This window comes from Mesoplodon mirus (genome assembly GCF_964341445.2).
Source record: "Mesoplodon mirus genome assembly, chromosome: 4".
Taxonomy (NCBI): Eukaryota; Metazoa; Chordata; class Mammalia; order Artiodactyla; family Ziphiidae; genus Mesoplodon; species Mesoplodon mirus.
Genome location: NC_138979.1, coordinates 118,386,697 through 118,404,004, shown reverse-complemented (window position 1 = coordinate 118,404,004; position 17,308 = coordinate 118,386,697). Strand labels below are relative to the sequence as shown.

The following is a 17,308-nucleotide window of genomic DNA, read 5'->3' as shown; positions in this document are numbered from 1 at the left end:
CTTGCATCTTTTCCCAGTCTTTCTCTCCCTGACTATAGGCACCCACTATTCACTTCATAATCCTCATGGTATAGTTTTCCCTGTTCCTAAACTTCATATAAATGGAATTATTAACTGCATACTCTTTTCAGTCTGATTTCTTTTGTTCAATGTGATGTTTTTTAAATGTTTCCATGTGGTTGCTTGTGTCAGTACCTTGCTACTTTCTATTGCAGGGAAGTATTCCTTGTATGAATAAACCACAATTTGTTTATTCATTCTCTGGGTGATGGACATTTGGGTTATTTCTGCATTTGAACCATATGAATAAAGTTACCATAAGCATTCTTGTATAAGTCTTTTAGTAAACATGTTTTCATTTCTTTGTGTACAAATTCTGAAGAGTGGAGCTGTTAGATTTAAGAATGGTGTATGTTTAACTGTTTTCCACAGTGGTGTAGAATTTTACATTTCAATCAGTAATATATGAGAGATTTAGTTGTTCCTTATCCTACTCATCATTTGGTATTGTTTATATTTTAGATATTCTATTGGAAGTGTACTGGAATCTCATTGTGATTCTAACATATATTTCACTAATATTTAATTATATTGATCATCTTTTCATGAGCTCATTGACTATTTGAATATCATTTGTGTGTGTGTGTGTGTATGTGTGTGCGTATGAAGTGTCCAAATAATTTTTCCCTTTTAATAATTGGGTGGATGTGCCAATTTATTATTGAGAGTTGACAGCTTTGGATGGGACATGCACAGTATTTTATAATTAAGTATGATATTTCCTGTGAAATTTTATATGCCATCTATTAAGTTGAAGCAATCTCCTTCTATTTCTAGTTTGCTGAGAGTTTTAGGGTTGATTATTGTCAGATTTTCTTTTCTGTGTCTACTGAGATGAGTATATGGGTTTTTTTTGCCTTTACTATATCAATGTGTGAAAATTACAAGGACTGATTTTTGAATACAAAATAAGGCTTGCATTTCTGCAATTAAACCCACTTATTCAAAATTATTTTTCACTCCTATATCTTTTTTTTTTTTTTTTTGCAGTACACTGGCCTCTCACTGTTGTGGCCTCTCCCGTTGCAGAGCACAGGCTCTGGACGTGCAGGCTCAGCGGCCATGGCTCACAGGCCTAGCCACTCCACGGCGTGTGGGATCTTCCCGGACCAGGGCACGAACCCGTGTCCCCTGCATCGGCAGGCGGACTCTCAACCACTGCACCACCAGGGAAGCCCTCACTCTTATATCTTACCAGTAAGGTAATGCTAACATATGCTAATTTATTCTTAGGGATACTTGTGTCTATGCTCATGAAAATCTGTGATTTTCTTTTCTCATAAGTTCTTGGCAATATCTAGTATTAGTCTTATGATGACTCATAATGAATTTATAAGTGGTCCCTCCTCAACTTTCTGAAATAAATAACAAGCATTTCTTTACTAAATATTTATTTAACATAATTTTTAGTGAAGATATCTTGTCATGGTGTGTTGTTTTTACAACCATTTTCAAAAAATTTGAAAATGCAAAATTAAATTATATATTTATATATATTTATATAAATATATAAAAATGAGAAGACATTATGTTCCACAGTAGAATGAAAATTACCTAGTAAAATATCTGAATTTTACATACTTTAGAGAAACCATAAAATGCTCTGTGAGTGAATGAATGACAAAGAAAATTGGGGAAAGTTTGAATTGAATGATAAGGAACACACAACATATCAACATACATGGAATACAACTGAAACATTGATAAAAAGAACTTACATAGCTTTAAGTGCTTAGATTAGAAGATAAAAGATTCAAAATCAATGGTTAAAACTTATACTTAAAAAGTGATGAAAAGATGGGCAAATTAACCAAAGTAAGAAAGATGAAAATAAGAAAGGAGAAGAAATCAGTGAAATAGAAAACAAATAATAGAGAAAAATCGCGGGCCTCCCTGGTGGCGCAGTGGTTGGGAGTCCGCCTGCCGATGCAGGGGATACGGGTTCGTGCCCCGGTCTGGGAGGATCCCATATGCCGCGGAGCGGCTGGGCCCGTGAGCCATGGCCGCTGGGCCTGCGCGTCCGGAGCCTGTGCTCTGCAACGGGGGAGGCCACAACAGTGAGAGGCCCGCATACCGCAAAAAAAAAAAAAAAAAAAAAAAAAAAAATCGCTATATCCACAATTGGTGTTTTGAAAAAATTAAAAAGATTGATAATCTCTTAAAAGACTGGTAAAAAACAAAAGAAAATGAACACAAATAGCCAATATCAAGAATGAAAGAGGGGCTAATATCCCAGATCCTTTAGACACTAAATGCATAAAAAGGAAATATCGTGAATGAATTTATTCCAAAGAAACAATGTAGTTGAAATGTAAAAAGCTCTTGAAAAATCCAACTTAGATAAAGTAATACAAAAATAAATGAATATATTAAATAGCCCTATATCCATTACAAATATGTAGGATTTCTAATGATCTGTTTATAACTTCAATCAACTGCTTAAACTCAGTTTACCAATTCTTACCATTTTTAAACTTAAATTCATATATGTATTTATAATAACTATAAAATTCCTTGTCTAATGGCTTCAATATTTCAAGTTTCTATAGGTTGGCTTCTGCTGATTTTTTCTTGAATGTGAGTGTTGTGTTTTTGCTTCTTCACATATCTTACTCTCTTTTATTGCATAATGTGCAACGCATAAAATGATAGTGGCAATATAAGGATACTGTTTTATTGGGTTTTGTTGTTGTCATTATTTTTCTTCCAGTTAGAAGGGACTCTGCTCTATGTGTTGATGCTAAAATGAGAAAGTAATAAAAAAAAAAAGTCACCAAATTTTGAGTAAATATGCTACGGAGCCACAACTTTAAGAAGACTGAGCTCACTTTTGGTTAGCCCAACTCCTGTACAACTGTGCCACTTCTACTGATCCTGGTGCCATCTCTGCTTCTGCTGTTGCTATAGCTATCTGGCGATTAGCTTTTTTGGTTAGTGTCTGAGCCTGAAGGCTGAAGAGAGGTGAGCAGGAATATTGTGTTAGGATCAATGGTTCCAAAAAACATGAGAATGGGCCACACTGAAGTTTCTTCCTGCTTTTAATCCCATCTTCACTTGCCACCTCTCAGCAAAGTTTTGGGGAAGACTAGGATGTGGAGAGTTTGTATTTTGAGACAATGGTTGTTGCTTTGAATTTTCCAGATATGTCAATCAATCCCATCTGCCTCAGTCTACCATTAAATCCATTGATCTCTGCTTCACCCACTAGGCTTTCTGTTCCTGGAGGGCCTTCACTTCCACCAGCTTTTGCAACCAGAAGCTAACATGGCTGGCTATTAATCTAGGAAGGGCTCGACTTGCTGATTAACAGTTTACCAAGGCTTTAGTGAGTTCACTGCTCATAATCACATAGATTTGTTTGACTTTAATATTATGCAGATTTTTCTTGGTCTTCTTTTTCTTTCCCTATCTTCAACTGGAAGTGGAAGCCTAACCCATTATTCCCTTACCTTTTTTGCATTTAACAGACACACACAGACAGACACACACACACACACTCACACAATCCTATAGCCAGTCTGTAGTGCATTTAAGTTTCCTTTTGCTTTTGCATAATTTCAAATATGTCAACCAAATTTCTCATTAAAAAAATATCGGTTTTCAATACTTCATCCATTTTTCAATACTGAAATTTTTAAATACTGAATTGTTTATTTATGCCAGCACTCAATACATATATAATATAGTATAATTAATATATATCTTAGTAGCTATATAAGAGATATGTAAATCTGGACTCTATTGATTGAAATAAGAATGTCATTACAATCATCTAAAAATCATTTGATTGTATTAAATATTTAAACTTCTGTTTATTCTGTTTATCAAACTTTGCTTCTTCTCAGAAGAAGAAGTATTCCCATGTGAAGTTTCCAGGAGAAGTTTCAGACAATAATTTTTTTTCATACTAAATGGTGAACTTCCCACTGAGAAATATGTTAATTATGATAAACAATCATGACTTTAATATCTCAGGAGTTTTTAAAAACTGTATTTCAGAAAATATTCAAAATTATTTTACTTATAAATTACACTCTTCAAGGGTATTTATATATTCTGACAATTACATGTTTTAGAATGAAATTTTGACTGATTAAAAATGGCAGCACAGAAAATCAACCAAAAAATTTCACAAAATCCTCCATAGACTTCACAATTTTATGAAGTCCCACATTTTTATATAGCCTATACTTATATAGCATAGTTTTAAAGGTATTTTTAGCAGTTGATTTTCTTATTAAAAAATTCTTTCTATACTTTGATAGGACAACAGCCCAAACCATTGTCTTTCTCTTTCTTCCCACCTGCAACAGGAACATATAGGATGGCTAAGGAAGATCACCTGTTTTGTGACCATGAAGAAATAAACACAAATTTAAATGACTGAAAGAAAGATGGAATGATCAGGGACTAAGCTGCTATCTTAGATACTGGCTCTGTACCACCTGCAATAGCCCTTCTTGTGAGAAAAATAATTGTGCCACTTTTTAAATAAATAATCGTCTGAATACACTTCTTAACTGATACAAATATTTAAAAACACTGATGGATTAAACATAGAAATATGGAAAAATTTTTATATCACTTTGTCTACTGTAAAATTTGAAATTGTTTCTTTATGGATCAGTAAGTTATTTAATGTTCTTTCACTCCTGAGTCCACATTGTAAATTAAAATTATGTTAGCTTTGAAGAATAACCAATTTAAAATTATGATCTAAATTTACACTTGGATTTTGACTAACAGTAAGAACTCTCATTACCTACTCTATCTAAAGGAATAATATTTATGCAACTTCTAAATGTACAGAATAACCTGTCCTCCTCATGAAGGTGGAATATCTAGAATATATGTAATGCATTTCATTTTGGGGGGAAAAGGAAATCTTTCATAACATAGCCTCAAACATTTAGTTTAAAAAATGAGAGAAGAAATATGCTATAGAAGTTTGGTTGGATTTATTCCCAACATGCAAAGTCCTTGGAAGCCATAACTTTTGTCCTTACAATAAAAAAAAGCTAGAAAATTGAAAATCAATGACTCTTCTCAGAGAACTGAGAATACAGAGCAAACATCACTGCAAAACAGAGAGAGAGGCAAATCAGGCAAGATCTACTTCTTGGGGCAGATATTGCTAAAGCCAAACCTTGTAGGATCACTAAAGTGTTGATTTTGACTGATCGCTGGAAGATGAGTATGGATTAGTATGAGGAGAGAAACTCCTGTGGGGAAGTTTTATGGATACCCCCAAATTTTCATGGGTTTTATCTCCAAGAACCCCACAGAGTTCTCATGGTAAAGACTAAGAGTGATCCTTTAGGACTCTCTGATATGGCAAGGATAAGAGTAATCATATGAAATACAATGGGTGTCTTCTTCATCTTTAAGACTTATAGCCCAGGGTAAAAGACATTGCCAGAGCCGTATTACATCTGGTGGGGGGGGGCATTCCTCTGCATTAAACATTCTTGTCTCACTAGCAAGGGGGAACTAAAAAATATACTAGTGGAGAAATCATTGTAAAGGTCATAAAAGTACAGACATAGGTCCACTAAAAGACTGAGATTTAATTTTGATATTATAGAATGGTTTCCCTCCCTCATACCTTAAAATTTAAGCCAACTGAACTTCAGTAATAACAACTGGAGGTTACAGCTGAAAAAACTGTAAGAAGCAGACACTCTTTGAGGAAGAGTACTTAGGAAAGCCCAAAGTTAAGAGAGGAGACATAAACAAAGGACACTAGAGGAAGTTGAAGCCTCTGACATCTAGAGTTATAGCAAACATCAAACGTAGCTCAACTTGTAGCTAGATTAGTATATATCTTCACATTAAGGGTTTATTTACCCCAGTACCTATTACTGATACAACACATCTGGCTTTCATCAACAACAAAAAATTACAAGGCATGGCAAAGGCTAGGAAAAAAATAAAAACCACAGTCTGAAGAGATAAAGAGATCAGCAGAACAAGACTCAGTGATGATGCAGATTTTGTAAGTATCAGACAGGGAATTTAAAATTACTGTGCTTAAGATGTTAAGGGCTCTAATGAAAAAAGTAGGCAACATGCAAGAACAGATGGGTAATGAAAGCAGAGAGATAAAAACTCTAAGAATCAAAAGGAAATGCTAGAAATCAAAAGAACTGTAACAGAAATAGAGAATGTCTTTGATGGGTTCATTAGTAGACCAGACACAGTTGAAGACACAGTGAGATTTAAGATAGTTCAAGAGGAATATTTCAAACTAAAATGCCAAGAGAAAAAAGAAAAAAAATACCAAACAGAGCAGCCTAGAACGTGGGAAAATTTTCAAAATTGTAACATACATGTAATTGGAATACTAGAAGGAGAAGAGAGGTGAATAAATATCTGAAGCAGTCATCATCAAGAAATTTTAAAACATAATAACATGAACCAAATCACAGACCCAGGAAGCTCAGAAAATATCCAGCATGATTATCATGCCAAAAATGTAACAGCTAGGCCTAACATATTCTATCTGCAAAAAATCAAAGATGAGAAAAACTTGAGAGAAGCCAGAGGAAAAAATACATTACCTGCAGAAGATCAAGGGTAAGGATTATTGCCCACTTCTCATAAGAAACCACACAAGTAAGAAGAGAGTGAGATGAAATATTTAAAGTGTTGAAAGAATAAAAGCATCAACTTAAAATTCTATATTAGTAAAATTATCCTTCAAGTGAAGGAGAAATAAAAATTTTACCAGACAGCCAAAAACTAAGGGAATTCATTGCTAGCAATCCCACCCTGCAAATGTATTTAAAAGAAGTCCTTTAGGGAGAAGGAAAACGATACAGGTCAGAAACTTGCATCTGCACAAAGAAAGGAAGTATATCAGAGAAGGACTAACTGAGGGTAAAATAAAATGTTTTATTTTTCTTATTCTATACTGATCTAAACTATAACTGTTTGTGTAAAGTAATAATAGCAAGGATGTATTGGCTTATTATAGCTGGAAATGGATAATCAAAATGGGAAAGAGGAATTGGAAATATGCTGTTAAAATCCCTTAATATGTGAAGTGGTTTGAAGTGTTATTTGAAGGTGATCTTAGGTTAGTTTAAAATGTATATTTGGAACTAGTTAAGAAAAGATATGCTCATGTTAAGAGTGATCTTGAATTTGATGATGCATTTATGAAGACAACCTCAAAAACTTGATGTGTAGTGGAAAAATTTGTTAAATTGGGTTTTACTAAAATTAAAAATGTCTATGCTATGAAAGACACTATCAAGATAATGCAAAGACAAGTCACAGACTGAGAGATAATATCTACAAAACATACATCTGATAAAGAACTGATATCCAAAATATACAAAGAACCCTTAAAACTCAACAATAAGGAAACAAACAACTGGATTAAAAAAAGGAGAAAGGATCCAAACAGAAACTGTACCAAAGAAGATATACTGACGGTAAGTAGCATATTAAAAGATGCTCAACATAATTTGTCATTACAGAAATGCAAATCAAAACAATAGTGAGATACCACTGTACACTCAAATGGTTAAAATTTATGGCTAACAATACCAAAATCTGACAAATATACACAGTGATAATTGCTGTTATTGCCAGAATTTTAAAGGGTACAGACACTGAAAGACAGCTAGCACTTTCTTATAAATCCAAACACAGTCTCACCATACTCTCCATCAATCATGCGCCCGGTATTTACCCAAATGCTATGAAGACTTATAGAACATAAAAATGTATACATAAATGCCTACTGCAGCTTTTTTCATAATCATTAAAAACTGACAGCAACTTTAGATGACTTTAAATAGGTTAATTGATAGATTATGGTACACTTGTACAATAGACTATTATTCAGTAATAAAAAAAACTATCAAGCTACAAGAAAAAGTAGATGAATATTAAATACCTATTGCTCTGTGAAAGAAGTTTGAAAATGCTACCTACTGTATGATTCTAACTGTACTGTATAAACTTGTGTAGAAGGCAGAATTAGAGAGACAGCAAAAAGATCTGAGGTATCACAGGGGAAAGGAGAGGGAAGAGAATTGAACAGATAAAAAACTGGGGACTTGTTTTTTTTGAAATTAAAACGATCTCTATGATACTGTAATGGTGGACACATGATATTATTCATTTGTCAATATGCATAGAATATTTGAGCATGAAGAGTGAACCTTACTTTATGAAATTTTTAAAAGTTACCATATGGGAAGTAGAGAGATTGCAAAATGGAATGCAGAATTTGACAAAAAGTATAACTATTAAAATGTATGAAACACAAACTATTATATATGTAAAATGGCTAAACAACAAAGTCCTACTGTATAGCACAGAGAACTATATTCAATATCCCATATTAAATCATAATGGAAAAGAATATGAAAAAGAATCTATATATATGTATAAATGTATTACTTTGCTGTACAGCAGAAATTAACACATTATAAATCAACTATACTTCAATAAAATAATTTTTTTTAATGTATGAAACAATCTCACTGAAGTAGGTGAAGGAGATATGCTTAACAAAGTGACTTTGGAATTGAGACTATAAGATTAAAGGCAACAGGAACTGTACATCAGCACAGCAGTTAATAAGTTTTTTTTCTCCCACAGGGGTATAGCTTAACCATTCTGATAACACTATACATGTATACTGCAAATGAACAATTAAGTAAATTGATGGTGGATTTTGGAAACCAGATTTTTCACGGTAAGAGATTACAGAAAAGGTGAGAAAGCTAGAATGAGCCATGTTGTGATGTCTTTTAAGTTGGAGACATCAGTATGAACTCATGTTTAGCTTAATACAGATATGCACGGTTAATACAGAAATATTTACAATTACTGTATACACATGGGCTATACTTCCTTGTTCTGTTAGCTGAAAGTACCTGGGAGCAACAACTCCCCAGAAGCAACAAGCAAACCTGGCACCTGTATCTTGATTATTAATGCAATTCTCCAATAAAAGGTAACATATTAATCAATTAAATATTAGTCCAAATTACAATGCTATATTTTTTATTGCTAAGATTCTTAGAAAAGTTGATGTAATTAGGTTTTTAAAAGTATACTTTTCAAGGATTAAAAGATCATTTTTTTCAAGAATAGTTCCCAAAACTACTAATCTTTAGGAATACCTCCACATTCTCGTGCATCTCATTTGCTACCATGAACTACTGAAGAGAGAATAAATAAAATATATCATGCCACTGAGGAACCTTAGTTTTCAGTGAAATAATTTTTGTTCAAATAAAAATACATGTAAATATTTTATGAAGTATCCTGTAAGGAATTACTAAATGAATATTTTCTTTGAGTAAAATCTCATTTATTCAGTAGGCTATATTCAATGTTACAATCCTTTCTATAAATTTTGCAGGATTTTTAGGAGAAATGCTTCCTCCAAATTCGGGAACCCTTCTTATCTGATGGTTGGGTTCTAGTTATATTCTGGTTCTTCCCAAAATAGTTCAGGTCAAATGGAAGGACTGAAAAAAGTCCCTTTCAAGTTCTAAGTTTTAGACAACCTAGTACACAAATCAATCAAGAATTAATGACCATATATGAATAAAAAGTGAATTAATGACCATATATGAATAAAAATAAGCTCTCTCTTAGGCTCAGAGAAAAAATCCCATTACCCCCAATATGCAAGGTATTTTTTAATGGCTCTGTTGAACAACTTCTTACTTACCAATATAAATTGAAAAGTTCTCTACAACAGAGCTCTGAATCTCTATCATAAACTGATAGAGCTTGTGTCTCAGGCTACACTACCCAGAGATGGATAAACTGAGATGGAGAGAATGAGACAGAGCTAGGCAGAGCAGAAAGGTTTATCCTTAAACTGCTCACCATATACAAAATAGAAGCACAAATCAAGCCCACAGCCTGAAACCTGGCATGCCTAGGATACAGGGAGCCATGCCATACATAAATATATGAAATAAATTAAATACAATTAATAGAAAAATAATAGTTTTTTATGAATCTGTTGCCAAAAATTAGGAATTCCTTTTCTCACAGATGAAGCTGTTAGAGGCTGTTAAGGACACTACAAAAACACTTCCTCTGAAGTAAGGCAGAAGTCTCCACTCAGGAAATAATATGATGGAAAATTAATTCTTTCCTATCTCTTAGTACATCAACCCTAAATATCAAAGGCTATGGTCAACCAATGTGTGTCAATCTATTTTGGGGTGAAGGAGATTTACATAGGCCAATCTATACCCACTTTCATAAGGCCCCCTCACTGATACCTCTCTCTTTGCATGTCCTCCTCCTCCCCATGAGCTTAGGGCTGCCATAGGAGGTTCTTAAAAGTGCTAGATCTACATCAAGGCCACACTGCCTCTTAGGACAAAAATATTTCTCCTATTCAATGTTCCAGCTCAAGTTTAAACACCTTTATTTGCATTTCTCTACTAAGTCTTTCACATCTATTTCACTTCTGAACTTAGTATGGAATATATCTAGTGAAATAACCTTCATCTCTTGTGGATAATTAACATTTATAATCATTTCTTCTAACTCTGCCCATATCCCAATCCCTTGCCTTTCTATTGTACTTTGGTCTTCTAGGGCCCTCATATCCCAAAGGAAATAAGTCTCTCCTTTTCTCCATGAAGTCAGAAATGGAGAATCACCTGTAAAACTTTTAGCCTAAAGATGTTGTTGATAAATTTTGCAGCCTGGTCCATAGGAGCCCAAGGAAGACTAGTACTTCCAATGATCCTCAAAATCTTCCCTGCCCTCGGCCTTGGCACTTTTCAGGTTTGAATAACTTGTATCATTCCCAAGACAGCAGGGATACTCCTACCTGATCATCTATCCCTGCAGCAGTGGAACACACTTTCTCTGTTGACCTCTAAGACTTTCAATTATTTTGTATGTTTATCTCATTCTTTCTCTCACACATGTAGGTCTAACAGTATCTACTGGTTTGAGATGGTTTCTTTTCTTTTTTTTTTCTATATATGTTTGGGCCTATTTTTATTTTATTAAACACTTCTTTAATTATATCTTGTAGAGTCTCACACAGTGAGAGATTTGAGGTCAGTGGATTCTGAATCCACATAGGTACCCATTTTTACCCTCCCTGACCTATGGGTACTTCTCCTTATCCCATTCATATATGCCAAGCCTCAAACTCAAACTCTCTTAAAGCAAAGTTGTTTTTCAAGCTCTATCACTATGTCTTTATTTGTTTCACTTTAATCTTTCTGCTGATCATTTTCTGAACACCAAAAACTATCTTATAAAACACCCTATGTGTCTCATGCCTGATACACAGAGACAGTGAGTTCCAAACATTACAAATTTCTTACTCTTTGATTTATAATTATGCAGAGTTTTATTTTGCTATTTCAACCCAAGAAAATGTATATATATGCCCTTTCAGAAGAATTCAGATTTATCTTTAGTTGTTCATGGATTAATATATACCAGTCCCTAGTGTTTTTATAACAGTATGCTTCTGAAAGACATAATTACTATCAGCATTTATCAAACAATCAAACTTGATACTCTGTTTTGTTTTGGCAAGGGGAGAGAGGACATAATACCAGGAGACTGAGGAGATGATCAATATATCCAATACCTATGTATTTCCTTCTTTGGTCTGAAATGTGATTTAGAACAAGTTAAATAGAATCAAAATCTGAGTTTGCTGATTTAATGCCTAGATAATAGTGTCCAGACCTAACAAGATAAGGTCAAAACCTCTTATACTCAGCTTGGTTTAAAACTTACCATTTGACCTGGGATTCTGGATGAAAAATATAATAAGGACAAAAAGTAATCTGATGTAGCACAAACTGCCACACCAACATATGCTGAAAATCTGGTATACAGTGCTCTGCTTATTTGAATTGAGCTTTAAAGTTTTTCCTTGAAAAAATATTTACTTACTTTTGTATTGCTGCCATTCCAAGCAACTCCAGCCAAAACAGGACAAAGTCACACACAGAAGGTTCACAAACAGCCTCCGTATGGGGTATGCCTCGACTCACACGCTGGCGCTATGCGTGCACGAGCATCAGTTCTCAGCCAATATGATGGTGTGTGCTGGTTCTGCATGCTTACTTGCCCTTTTCCCTCTCCTGGTTTTAGCCTGTATGAAGGAGACAAAGGAAGTCAAGGGGAATCAGTTACTAGTTTTACTAGTGCTTCTCTAACAACACATTTGATACTATAACTGGGACATTAAGGCTAAAGAGGGACCCTCAGACTACTTTTCACAATATACATCTATATGTGTCAACATGTATTCATAGTACATGGTCATGGTCCAAGCCTGAAACACCAGCGAGACATCCATCTGAGTGTGCTGAGCTTGGAAAGGTCCCACCACATAAGGAGACTATTGTATTTACATTACTCTCTGACTATCCTCGAAGGATGATCTTATCTATCTTAAAAAGACAATATTTTTTTGTTTTGTTTTTATTTTAATAAAGCTAAATTTTAGCCATAAAATTTAGCATTCTAGAAGTCAGCTATGCATTTTTTGAACACATCATATTCCTAGGTTAACATCAAGTCCAGAAATTATTTTTAATGAGTTGAATATAAAGAGAATCAGGAAGAAGACAAATAGAAATACAACTTGAATGCAAAACATAATAGTACTCTACTCTAGCCCTCCAAATTATATCTTTCAAATATATCACTGATCATCAAAATGGAAAAATATATATAGAAAAGGTGGGGTCCCCCAAAAAGCTGGTAATGATGTTGAGACTAAAAACTGATAAATTACAAGTGCTTTTTAAATGTGCTCTTTATTCTAAAAGAATGCAAATAATTATCCATAATCATCCATACTTCTTGTACTTTACAGATCAGTAGTTTACTGGATACAATTTTCCTAATTGTAGACTTAAAGTGAAAAAATATGGGATTGAGCTACTGCTATGTCCATCACTGGGGTCGCAATTTTGCTTAAGTAAATTCACTTTCTATGAGCTCCATTTGCTTCCTCTATAACATAAAAGATCTATACTGAATGATCTGTTTTTCTAGCTATAAAATTCCCCAAACTTAATCTCCAATTTACTTTATAGGTAGGAAATTTAAGAATGAGCTCTGTCCATCTAATCAATATTGTGTAGTCACCAAAAATTGCACATTTCATATTTATTGCTAGGCATTGACAATAACTTTCATACACCTGTAATATTTACAATTAAGAAAAAAAATTCAGTGTGTTGAAATCAAGGATCACACAGGATCATTATTATCATAAAGGTCATTACTTGGCTGTATTCTTAATTATATCCACAGATAGATAAACATGAAGAATGATCTTTTTATGTACTTCTTATGTTAAGTCCTTCCTCTATGACAATATGTTTTATTTTCCTTTGAATTGTTAATGGTAAAGGGACAATAAGATAATAATACATCCTACAGTGGGAAGAAAGTGATTTATCCATTATTTTAAAGCTGTTCATGAGGAGCAAATATCTTATTTTTAATGAATATTAATTTAATTAAGGTAATTTAAAAATCAAAATAAAAACTACCTGATATTTTAAAATTTAAATTAAATACTTAGTAAAAAAATGTTCTTCAAGATGTTGTTCACTCCTGGCTTCTATATTACAATTTCATTTTTTATTTGTATATTTATCTGACTAACATCATATTCCTTAAGATTTACATTCATGAAGAGATTTTACCTCTTTTGTTCATGGTAGGATAGCCAATGTCTAATAACATACTAGTTATTCTAGATATTCCCTCCAAAATTTGTTGAATTAATTAGTAAATAAATTAGCAAGTCTCTAATGGATTTTAGAGTTTGTTGAAGGAGATAAATACATACATAAATGACTATTAATGGCATGAAAGATAGGATGCTTAATATTATTATTAACAAAGGGCTATGTGAGTATAGAACAAGTGGTTATTAATTTCAACTTGTTCCCACAAGCTTCGTGGATGAGTTGGTATTTTAACCTTACCTTAAATAATAACCAGGAGTTAGATAAATTGAAATGAGACATTTTACAAGCAGGAAATAACACAGGCAAAGGCATGGATGCTCAAAATTTCCATTCTAAAAGGTGAATATAGTTGGGAATAATGCAGGTTGCTGAAGGGAAGGAAATATGAAGCAAGACCTCTGAAGAAGTGAAAAACTAATAATTTTAATCTCTATTATTTGTGCTATGGAGAGCACAAGCAGCAATAAGAGCCTTGGTTTCCTCATCTTTGAAAGAGAAATAATAGGAAATAACCCACTGAGATATTAAGAAGTAAACAGGATAATGAAAGCAAAGTATGCCACATTTTTCCTAGCAAATAATAGGTTCTCAATAAATGATAACTGTGATTATTTAAAAAAAAGATCTTATTTTTGTATCATTTGTATCATTATTGAAAAGAGAGAATGGAAAAAAGAATACTTTCATGGCTTTCCAAATAGGGCAATTTGGATGAATACATGTATATACTCTATATATACAGGCAAGTTCCCAGCACATTGAGCTAACAGGGAAAAGAGCTGCAGAAATATAATCCCTGAAACTAAGAGAAGGAAGAATACCATCTGAGATTTAAGCATTTTAAAGCAACCTAAGGGGTCTAAAGCCAAGAGGATTTTTCAGTGTCAGGAATGAATTCATTAACATAGCTAAAGAAAGTCTGTCAATCACAGGACAGTTAGTCACTTTTTGAAACAGAGATGCAGATGAGTCTTTAAGGTATAAATCTGCATTCTCTTCAAGTACGATTCCAAGTCCTGAGATAGGAAGGAAGCCTGGGCTAGTGAAATTGCCAATTCCACTGGCAAGACTTCCTATCATGAAAATGCATGTGTCCATTGATTTTGACTTGATAGCATTAAAATTTCTAATTACCTAACTCTTTTTTTTTCTGATATAATACATACCCAGCAATCATGGGACTATATTTTGTTTTTCCATACAGATGTGCTTTTGGGGGAAAATATGTACTGGCCATGCTGAAGTAAGAATTTTATTTCATATAACATAATTCTTGTTATAAATTAATAAACTAACATTCTGATTGTTCTGATTGTATTTTGGTTGTTATGGTTATGTCTCCAAAAAGATATGTTGAAATCCTAACCCCAGCACTTGTGAATGTGACCTTATTTGGAAATAGGGTCTTTGCAGATATAATCAAGTTAAGATGAGGATATGTGGGATCAGGGTGGGCCCTAATTCAATGATAAGTGTCCTTACAAGAAGGGGAAATTTGGACAGAGAAACACAGAGTTACACAGGGAAGAACCCCATAGGATGACAGAGGCAGAGATTAGAGTAATACACTGACAAAGAAAAAAAACACCAGGAATTGCTGGCAACCACCAGAAACTGGGAGAGGCACAGAACAGACACTCCCTCAGAGCTCTCCAGAAGGAAGCAAATTTGCCAACACCTAGATTTTGAACTTCTAGTCTCCAGAACCATAAGACAATAAATTTTTGTTGTTTTAAGCTGCCCACATTGTGAGTCTTTATTATGGTAGCTCTAGGAAATTAATGCAATAATTAAAGGAAATAATTTATTTTCCTATGCCTTGCAACTTAAAAAAATTTTTGTTTTCATAGACAGTTTTTTTTCATTTGTTGGTTTTGGCTTTACATATACTGGATCAAATATCTTTAGTGATACTTTTCTTAGACATTACTTTTGGAAACATTTTAAAGAAGACTCATGGAAATCAATCTATTCTGATTGAATACTTCTGTCTAAAGAATTTGACATTTTTCAGAGTTGATCACGTGCAGCTGCTGTGTGATGTGTTATTGTCTTAGATGCTGTGTATGTATAGCACTTGCAAAATAAACTCAGTCCTGGTTGAAGTAGGAAATAACTCTTCCATTGTTGCCCTCAAACCGGATTCTATTTCTTAGCATAACAGAGCAATAAGTGTGTCTGTGGGTGTTGTTGTGGAAGCTATTAACTGAGAAATGTTCAAATATGTTTTTTATTTGGATTCTTTAGCTGCTAACTAAATTCGAGTTCTTGTTATTTTAGTAAGGAATAATAAAACATATCATCAATGAAAGTTAAAGGAACAAGGTGAATCAATCTAATGGGAGAATCTAAATCTTTCCAGGGATCTATCTAAGTCCATAGAAAAAGCACCCGTTGATAGGTAACAGCAGGGGATTAAAGACTGAAGCAGTTTACTGCAGGCTATGACTGACCTGATCCCTTAATCCATCTGTCTTTTTATATGAGAATGCTATGCTAATTAGCTGTGTAAATTGTTTCCTGATGACATTAACTTTGTGCCTTTTTGTTATTCTAGGCTTTGACTTTCACTGTGATAAAAATATACTAAGGGACATTTCCAATTTAGACGGTTCTGATCCTGATAAATTCCAACACAGAAGCAATGTTGTGGGGAAATATGCATAAATAGCAAACAATCAATCCTGGGGATAGACATAGAGGACTTTGGCTTCCTATATAATCGTTCCCTTTAGCTTCTAAAGCATTACATTAACACACTTGAAATGTTGAAACATAATTCAAGGAGAACTTTTAGCAAATGCAATTTTCATTGCTCCATTTTCTTTGGAGAAAATCTAGACTTGAATATTAACATGGAGAAAGTAATGGAACAGATAGTCGTGATGTGAAATCTTATTAGTAAACAAGAGCTGCATCTGAAAAAAATATTGTCATTAAAAGCTATGTAGTAGTTAATTGAGTTTTATATGAAATTTAGTGCTGGAAAGTTGATGACTAATGCAGCTATTTCACAGAGCTTGGTTACTGCAGACTCCATTATGATCTCCTTTTGCTTCAGAGCAACAATGAAATTAACCTCTCTGTTGTCCTGCAGGTGTTGTGTTCTGATAATGCATATCCCTTACAAGTTTGGGTAAATTATTTGCTTTGCATATAAATTAATCCTAAAGCTGAATCAATATTATCATAATGAAAATGTAGAGAATATTTGTATTGTAATAAAACAAAGATTTATAGCAAAGTATATCAAAGTCTTATGTCCAGATCCAATTTCAGGAGAATGAATTTAAAAATATTTATAATGCACAAAAGAGAAAGAGAGAGAGAGAGAGAAAATTGAGGGGAAGGAAGAATGATTTTGGAAAGGAAAATATTTCATTATTTTTTGCATTAGTCAGGATGAAATAATTGAGAATGAATACATTTTGTTTTTCAGTATAAAAATAGTGAGATGGTTCTTATTTTACAATTCATAACATCTTCTGAGCTTCGCTTTATTGGGTATGTAT

At 33.5% G+C, this 17,308-nt stretch overlaps 1 long non-coding RNA gene across 1 annotated transcript in view; it reads right to left on the bottom strand.

Moving 5' to 3' along the window:
• LOC309803115 overlaps positions 1–17,308 on the bottom strand; it is a 355,789-nt gene that overhangs the window by 301,290 nt on the left and 37,191 nt on the right. The window contains exon 2 of the long non-coding RNA XR_014293903.1: positions 11,977–12,178. This is a non-coding gene — a long non-coding RNA (uncharacterized lncRNA). The remainder of the gene's footprint in view (positions 1–11,976; positions 12,179–17,308) is intronic.